Genomic DNA, 9,307 nt, shown 5'->3' with positions numbered 1-9,307 from the left:
ATTCATTTGATCATCCGTAGTTCACGTCCGCTATGCGTAGATCTTCCCCCTCTTATTCTTGTACTCGTAAGTTTAGCCACCAAATATATGCTTAGCCGTTGCTGCAACCTCACCACTTAACCTTGCCTCACCTATTAAGCTTTGCTAGTCTTGATACCTTTGGAAATGAGATTGATGAGTCCCCAGTGGCTCACAGGTTACTACAACACCAGTTGCAGGTACAGGTAAAGGGTACTTGACGCGAGCGCGTTGATTGTCCATTTGGAGTTGCTTCTTCTTTTGTCGTTTGTTTTCGTCCGTAGTCGGACCCTGCTCTTACTCTTGATGAATATGTAATGTACTGATGTGACTCTGATGTAGTTTGTGGCGAGTGTAAGCCAACTCTTTATATATCTCTTCTTTTCAGTACATGTACTTGTAACGATATCCATTCTTGCGACACGACGAGATGCGCTTCTATCCCTGACGAGGCCCTCGTGCCAAATTGAGGATAGGGTCGCATCTCGGGCGTGACAATCCCGTAGTTTCCTTTTGGACCCCGCTGCCACGGGAGGGATGGACAATAGATGTCATGCAAGTTCTTTTCCCTAAGCACGTACGATGACACACGGAATGCATGCCTACATCACATTGACGAATGGGAGCTAGCCACATATCTCTCCGGGTTATAGCTGTTGCATGATGAATATCATCCAAACAAATCACCGACCCATTGCCTACGAGTTTGTCCTACTGCTGGTGCTACTACTGTTGCTACTGCTGTTACTTGTCTTGCTCTGCTGCTGCTACTACTATTGCTACTATTGTTACTTGTCTTGCTCTGCTGCTACTGTTGCTACTTCTGTCGCTTGCTACTTTTGCTACTTTCTACTATTGTCACTACTGTTGTTCCTTGCCGCTGCTATTGCTCGTTACTTTGCTGTTACTACTGTGCCTGCAGATACTAATCTTTCAGGTGTGGTTGAATCTGACAAATTCAGCTGCTAATACTCGAGAGTATTCTCTCACCTCCTGTCAGGCGTACCAATAAATTTGGGTTGAATACTCTACCCTCGAAAGCTGCTGCGAACCCACGCGCTGGTGGCCATCAACAACAATCTTCTAGTTCCGTTGCCGATGAGTGCTAGCAACATTCTTCTGGTGCCGTTGCAGGTGAAGGTTTGTTGTCATCAGCATTCGTCTAGCCATCGCCAGAGATTGCAATTACAGAGGAGAATCAAGACAGGAATAGTCTCCCATCAGCATGTGTTTCTGGCACCGTTGGAAGGTCTTTTGTTGCAGTAGCACCCTCCATATCCAAATCCCCCCTCCGGTAGGGCACCAGAACGTGCCCGAGATGGGATCTTGCGGAGACAGAAGCTTGCGGCGGCGGAAAAGTACTTTCGATGATCTCCTGATTTTTTTTCTGGGATTTTAGGGGATATATAGGTGCAAAACCTAGGGCAGAGGACGTCCAGGGGGCCCACAATCCCGTGAGGCCCGGCCTCCCCCCTGGCTGGGAGGTATGGTGGCTGCGTCTCCAACGTAGCTATAATTTTTGATGGTTTCATGCTATTATCTTGTCAAACTTTGGATGCTTTGCATGCCTTTTATATATTTTTTGGGACGAACTTATTAACTCGGTGCCAAGAGCCAGTTCCTGTTTTTTTCATGTTTTTGACCCCTTTGAGAGGAGGATTTTGAACGGAGTCCAAACGGAATGAAACTGCCAAAAGATTTTTTCCGGAACAGAAAAAGATCGAGAAGCCGGAGAATCAGGGCAGGGGGCCACCAGGGACCCCACAAGCCCTCATGGCGTGGCCAGGGAGGCCCGTGCCCCTAGCTTGTGGGCTCCCTGAGGCTCCTTTGCCCTAGGTTTTGCGCCTATATATTCCCTAAAATTCCATAAAAATCAGGAGATCATCGAAAGTACTTTTCCGCCGCCGCAAGCTTGTGTCTCCGCAAGATCCCATCTGGGGCACGTTCTGGTGCCCTGCCGGAGGGGGGTTTTCGGACACAGAGGGCTTCTTCATCAACACCATGACCTCTCGGATGATGCGTGAGTAGTTCACCATAGACCTACGGGTCCATAGCTAGTACCTAGATTGCTTGTTCTCTCTCTTGGATCTTCAATACAAAGTTCTCCATGATCTTCATGGAGATCTATCCGATGTAATCTTATTTTCGGTGTGTTTGTCGAGATCCGATGAATTATGGATTTATTATCAGATTATCTATGAATCTTATTTGAGTTTCTTCTGATCTCTCTTATGCATGATTTCATATCCTTGTAATTCTCTTCGAGTTGTGGGTTTTGTTTGGCCAATTAGATCTATGATTCTTGCAATGGGAGAAGTGCTTGGTTTTGGGTTCATACCGTGCGGTGACCTCACCTAGTGACAGAAGGGGTAGCGAGGCACGCATCGTGTTGTTGCCATCAAGGGTAAAAAGATGGGGTTTTGATCATTGGTTTGAGTTTATCCCTCTACATCATGTCATCTTGCTTAAGGCATTACTCTGTTCGTCATGAACTCAATACACTAGATGCATCCTGGATAGCGGATGATGTGTGGAGTAATAGTAGTAGATGCAGAAAGTATCGGTCTACTTGTCTCGTACGTGATGCCTATATGTATGATCATTGCCTTAGATATCGTCATGACTTTGCGCGGTTCTATCAATTGATCAACAGTAATTTGTTCACCCACCGTGATATTTACGATTTTGAGAGAAGCCTATAGTGAACACTATGGCGCCCGGGTCTACTCCACACCATATTTTTAGCCTTACACTTTTTACTTCGTTGCACTTTCCGCCTTCAGATATCACTTTGCAAACAATCTTGAAGGGATTGAGAACCCCTTTATAGCGTTGGGTGCAAGCTCTTTGTGTTTGTGCAGGTACTCTGGACTTGACGAGATTCTCCTATTGGATTGATACCTTGGTTCTCAAACTGAGGAAAATACTTACTGCTCCTGTGCTGCATCACCCTTTCCTCTTCAAGGGAAAAACCAACGCAAGCTCAAGAGATGACAGAAGGATCTCTCGCACCACTGTCGGGGAAGGACTTTTGTTGACGTAGCAGAAGGATTTCTGGCACCGTTGCCGGGGACGATCAAGTCAAGAACTCATCCAAGTAAGTGTCGCAAACTCATCTCTTGCATTTACTTTGTTTGCCAGTTGCCTCTCGTTTTCCTCTCCCCCACTTCACAAATTTGCCCTTTTCTTCGTTTGCCTTTTTCGTTCGCCCTTTTCTTTCGCTTGCTTTCTGTTCGCTTGTGTGCTATGTGCCTTCAATATGCTTGCATCTTCGCTTGCTGAAAATCTAGTGATATGGATCCTCATCCGCTTGCTAATCTCTTTAAGAGATCCAATTATGTTGATCCAATTCCTAGTGAGTTGAGTGCACTTGACTTTCTCTATGGAGTTTTGCTTGAGATGCATGAATCTGAAAATCGTGATGAAGAAATTTGTGAAATGATTCACGAGGGCTCCTTGAATGAAAAGCATGATTGCAATGATTTCATTATAAATTCTATTAATGACAATCATGCTAAAAATATGCAAAACCCTAAGCTTGGGGATGCTAGTTTTGCTATGTCCACTACTTGTTGCAATGATATTTGAAATAATATTGAGAGTGGGTTTGGAGAAGTCATGACTTTAGTTGATGATAATCCCACTATTTTCGAAGAGTGTCAACCTTGCATGCATCTGGATCATGAAAAGAATATCCTTTGTGATATCTATTTTGTTGAATTTGATTATGATCCCACATGTAATTGCTATGAGAGAGGAAAATATTGTGGTAGAAACTTTCATGTTACCAAATTACCTCTCGTTATGTGGAGATTGCTATTGTCTCTTTCTTCTTCCTTGCATATGGAAACTATTGGTTGTCTTGACAATCTGTTTTCCTATAAAATGCCTATGCATAGGAAGTATGTTAGACTTAGATGTGATTGTCACATGCTTTAGGATGCTCTCGTTGTGCTTCAATTCTTGTCTTTTGTGTGAGCATCATTGAATTATCAATGCCTAGCTAAGGGCGTTAAACAATAGCACTTGTTGGGAGGCAACCCAATGAATTTATCTTTTTCTTTCTGTTTTGTTGTGTCCACACAATCATAATTCTGTTGTGATTGTGTCTTTTGTGTTTCTTTTTGCGTTAGAGACAAGCAAAACCTTTATGACTAGTCTTGGTGATGGTTGTTTAATCCTGCTGGAAAAAGACAGAAACTTGTTGCTCACGAGATGATTTTTAATTTTTTATCAGAAAGATCTTTTGAGTTGATTATTTTTGCTGCTGGTTGATATGCCTTTTTCCCAGGCAGTCGTAATTTTTCAGAATTTTTGAGGTACCACAAGTATATGAAGTATACATATTGCTACAAACTGGTCTGTTTTTGACAGATTCTGTTTTTGTTGAGTTGGTTGCTTGTTTTGATGAAACTATGGTTAGTATCGGGGGGTACTAGCCATAGAAAAGTGAAAATACAGTAGCCCAACACCAATATAGATAGAATTAAAGTTTGCTACAGTACCTAAAGTGGTGGTAGTTTCTTTTCTTGTGCTAATGTTATCACGAGTTTCTGTTTAAGTTTTGTGTTGTGAAGTTTTCAAGTTTTGGGTGATGCTCTCATGGACAAAGAGATAAGGAGTGGAAAGAGCTCAAGCTTGGAAATGCCCAAGGCATCCCTAGCCAAATTCAAGGACACCAAAAATCCTAAGCTTGGGGATGCCCCGGGAAGGCATCCCCTCTTTCGTCTACAATCCATCGGTAACATTACTTGGAGCTATATTTTTATTTACCACATGATATGTGTTTTGCTTGGAGCGTCTTGTATCATAGGAGTCTTTTTTGTTGTGTCACAATCATCCTTGCTGCACACCTTTTTGAGAGGGAGAGACATGCACTCATCGTGATTTTGCTAGAATGCTCATAGTGCTTCACTTATATCTTTTGAGCTAGATAATTTTGCTCTATGTGCTTCACTTATATCTTTTAGAGCACGGTTGTGCGTGACTTGGTAGTTGGCTTATTGAAAGTGCGTTATATCGACTAGAGGGGGGGTGAAAAGGAGATTTTTAGAATTTCATCACTTAGGAAATTCCTCACTGATGACTAACTTACAGCGGAAACAGTAAAGGATCAGAAGTGCAAAGTTTGACAACAACAGTTTTTCAGAGTGAGGAATGTGAAAACAGATTGCATAGTGAGCAGGCACGCAAAATACAGATGAGGATTAACCGGCGTGAAGAATTTGGGGTTGAGGAAATTCAGAGAAAGTCTTCAGCAAATTCTTCAAAGAGTAGCAGTGAAAGTCATCAACACATAATCTGAGGAAAGTAAGGAGTTGAGGAAATAGAACCCGTTTCTCAGTGAAGACAGTAGTTGATGACCGAGTTCCAATTGTTGTGACAGTCGTACATCTGGTTTGGAGCGGCTTGGTATTGAAACCAAAGGACACACAGTCCCGGGACACACAGTCCCTACCGTGTTCTCCTTGGGCTAAGAACACGCAGTCCTCGCCCAACACTCGTGGTAAGTCTTCAGGGCAGACTTCCAAACCCTCACAAACTTGGTCACCCGGCGATCCACAATTGACTGCTGGAAAGCTCTAGACCATGACGCCTAACCGTCTGGAGGATGCACAGTCCTCAAAGGTAAAAGGCTTCAGTCCCACACAGGAGCAACTTCTTCAGTGATGCTCAATCACTAGGTTTGGTTTGTGGTTTCGGTGTATGGGGTATTTCCTCACTGATGAATTACTCTCGAAGACTCTGAGGAATTTGGGTTGCTCTTATGATAAGTGTCAGTTCCTAACGGAGCATCCAACCAGCTAATGGTTGTGGGGGCGGCTATTTATAGCCTGGGAGCATCCCGACATGATTTGACACTAATGCCCTTAAATAATATGACCGTTGGTGTGGATAAGACCAATGACTTGGCGTGGCTATCGAAACGGTCAGAACCCTCAACTGTTAGTGTCCTCATGTCACTCGTATTCCTCACTTGAGGCTTTTGGTAGGATTAGGCTTGGGTTGAGCATCATGAGGAAATTCATTCCAAAGTGTAACTTCGACCCCCTTTAACAGTACGGTGTTCCTATTACTCAAGTGTGAAGAAAATAAAATAGAAAGAGTAAATCTTCATGCTTCAAAGTCTTCAAAATGATTTTCTTCACGACACACCGAATTCCTCAATTTCAGTATCTTCATGAGGAATATCAATTTCATCGCAGATTCCTCGCGATTCATTTCTTCAGCTTCAGACCAATTTCTTCAACCGAAGATATCCATTTTTAGGGGTCGATATTCATGAAATATCTCGAACTCCTCAATGACTTATACATCCTGTGTACACTCATAAACACATTAGATACTTAACCTATAAGTCTTCAAACCACCAAAATCACTAAGGGGCACTAGATGCACTTACAATCTCCCCCTTTTTGGTGGTTGATGACAATTAGGTTAAGTCTTCAACAGGGATCAAAAATATGAAGTGTTAATACTCATTTGAGGAATTTGAAATCAAGACTCAGAGAGACTCCCCCTGAAGATGTGCATATCTTGAGGATTTTTATTTTCACACCAAATGCACATTGATGATTTATATCATGGAGATCTCCCCCTGAGTCTTGTAAATCATGCATACATGTAACATATCGTATGAAGAAAATGAAGATGAATGATGACAAATGGTATCTGACGAATTCCAGCATGCGTGCATTAAAACTTGAGGAATAAGCATGCGAAGAAAAATGTTCAAAAGCGTCAGAGTACCATCGGGCTTAAGTTACAACTCATTACATAAAAACTTCAGAAGAGCCAAGAGTTTGTAACTTAAATATAGTTCATAAGCCCCAAAATATCTCGTTTGAAGACTAACTCTCAAGTTTATCCCCCTTTGTCATCAAGTGAAAAAAAGGGACAAACTGAGGACTAACGCCCGTGAAGACTTCACTTTTTGGCGGTTGATGAAGAGCCGTGATGCTTCTTGGGAGTAGTCTTCTTCCTTGGACCGGTAGCAGTGTCGAGCTGTTCTTCATCAGTTTCAACAGTGCGGAATGAAGAAAAGGAGATGTCTTCAAGGTCTGTAACTGGAATGGGCCTGAACTTCTTCTTGGGAGGCCACGACCAATCAAACTCTCGCTCAAAGTCCATTTCTTCAAGCTCTGTCTGAGTCTTCAGATGTGCAAGTGTAGCCCAGCTGCGATCAAAAACCTCATGCAAATAGTGATGGTTAAGCTTCACAGAGTTCTGTGTTTCAGTGAGGGTTTTCACAATGGCGCCAAACTGGCGTTTGACCCACTTGTCATTGCGATCCACCTTCTAGTGAAGACTGAGGAGGAGCTCTCTTGTATTCATCACGCGAGGAGGAACGGGGCTTGCCGGACGAGTCTTAATATCATCCCACGAAGAATAAGCTTCTGGCTCTCTAAATTGGCCATCAAGGGGCCTACTGCCTTCTCCAATCACTGATTTGCCTTTTCCTTCAATGGGCTCGAAAGTCTTCTTGTTGACCCGGATAGCAGGCATATAACCAACATGGTTTTGGCAATCAGCGTGGAAGTTGATGCGTGTCCTTGTCCTGATGAATCTCATGATCCATGGGGCATATATCTTGTGATCAAATGGACACATAGCATTGTCGGCCAAAGTCCTCAAGAAGAAATCATGGATGTTGATAGGAATACCATGGATGATGTTGAAGAGGATATTCTTCATGACGCCTACGACATCTTCTTCATCATCATGGCCTTTGATCGGTGCGAGCACACTGCAGAGGATTCTATAGACAGACCTTGGTGTATATTTGAGCTCATTAACGAGGAATGTTTTTCTTGGTGATTTTCCTTCAGCCAAAGGCTTCATGAGGACTTCCATCATCCCGTTGGGCAGCTCACACTCACCATAAAGCTTCACAGCCTCCTCTGAGGGAATTGGTACAGGCAGTTCACGGAGGAGCTCACTAGCAGGAGCCTTGTAGTGAGTGTTTTGTGTCACCCAGTCAAACACCCAAGTGTTAATGTTTTCAGGGTTGCCAGAGATGTGAAGATAGGGATAGAACTGAAGACTGAGCTCACTATTCCAGTCAGAGATGTTGGAGCACATTGGCAGAAAACCAGCGTCATGAAGTACATTGAGGACTGGCTCGAGGCACGGTATTGCTTCAAGTTCAACGTGAGGAATATGCCTGTGCTGGAATATCTTGTTTCTGCCACACAGCACAGAAGCATAGTAATTCAGCTGTGTCCTAGTCCAAAACTTCAGATGCCTCATTTGAGGCTTATCATAGGGATTCTCTCCAATGAAGTACATGCGCTCTTCAAAGAAATTCTCCTTTTGAAACTGTGGTCGCTTGGAGAATGGCTTACGCTGAACTGGCTGAAGATTTTGCTGAGGAACTGGAGGGGAGACAACAATTGCAGTCTCGGGGTTGAGCACGACGAAGGCATTGTCTTGATCAGGTGCATTTTCCTCAGCATTGTCCTCAGGGTGAGGAATTTCATCAGCTGGGGCTTCAGGCTGAGGAGATGGCTCTGGCTAGGCGTCAGGCTGAGGTGCTTGCTCTGGCTGTGCATCAGGCTGAGGAATAGGTTCATCTTGCTCAAGTGGAGGAGTTGTGTCAGCATGTTCCTCATCTTGAGGATTTTTCTCAGAGCTTTGAATTTCATCAGCTTGAGGAATTTTAGTTTGTTCTTCCTCAGTTGGCTTGGTGACAAAGGCAGTTTCATCAGCTGTTGCAGCTGATCCTTGAGCAGTATCTTTCTGAGGAATGAAGGGCTGAGGACTGTCGTCAATGCAAATTTCTTCGTCAGTGTGTTCCTCAGAGGCGGCATCCTTCATTTCCTCATCTGTCCCTTTCGCTTGGTCATCAAGGATGACCATTTCATAAGATGGAGCGACATTTAGGGGCACAGGGTCTAGTGGAGCAGTATCTTCAAGCGCTTTGAGGCACTTGGCCTCTGTTTCTTCTTTTGCTGAGGAGGCCTTTCTCTTTTTGGCTTCCTTCTCAACAGCCCTGGTTTTCTTCACGTCTGATGCAGACGGAGTCATCTTCTTCACCTTTGAAGCTTTTGGTGAAGGGGTTCTCTCGACAGATTCTTCAGCTGGCTTTGAGGAACCAGCTGGAGCAGAGTCATCAGCTTGCTTTGATAAAGTAGTTCGGTCAGGGGCAGTCTCATCATCTGCAGCAGGTTCATCAGCTGGAGCTTCCATGGTGACTTCTTCAATGGTCGGTACATCCACACGGCTTTCTTGGTGTATTTCCTCAGCTTGAGGAGTTTCCTCAGCTTGAGGAGATTCATCTGCTGGCTCT

Source organism: Hordeum vulgare, chromosome 5H (assembly GCF_904849725.1).
Source record: "Hordeum vulgare subsp. vulgare chromosome 5H, MorexV3_pseudomolecules_assembly, whole genome shotgun sequence".
Classification (NCBI taxonomy): Eukaryota; Viridiplantae; Streptophyta; class Magnoliopsida; order Poales; family Poaceae; genus Hordeum; species Hordeum vulgare.
Note: the sequence above shows the minus strand (reverse complement) of the source record.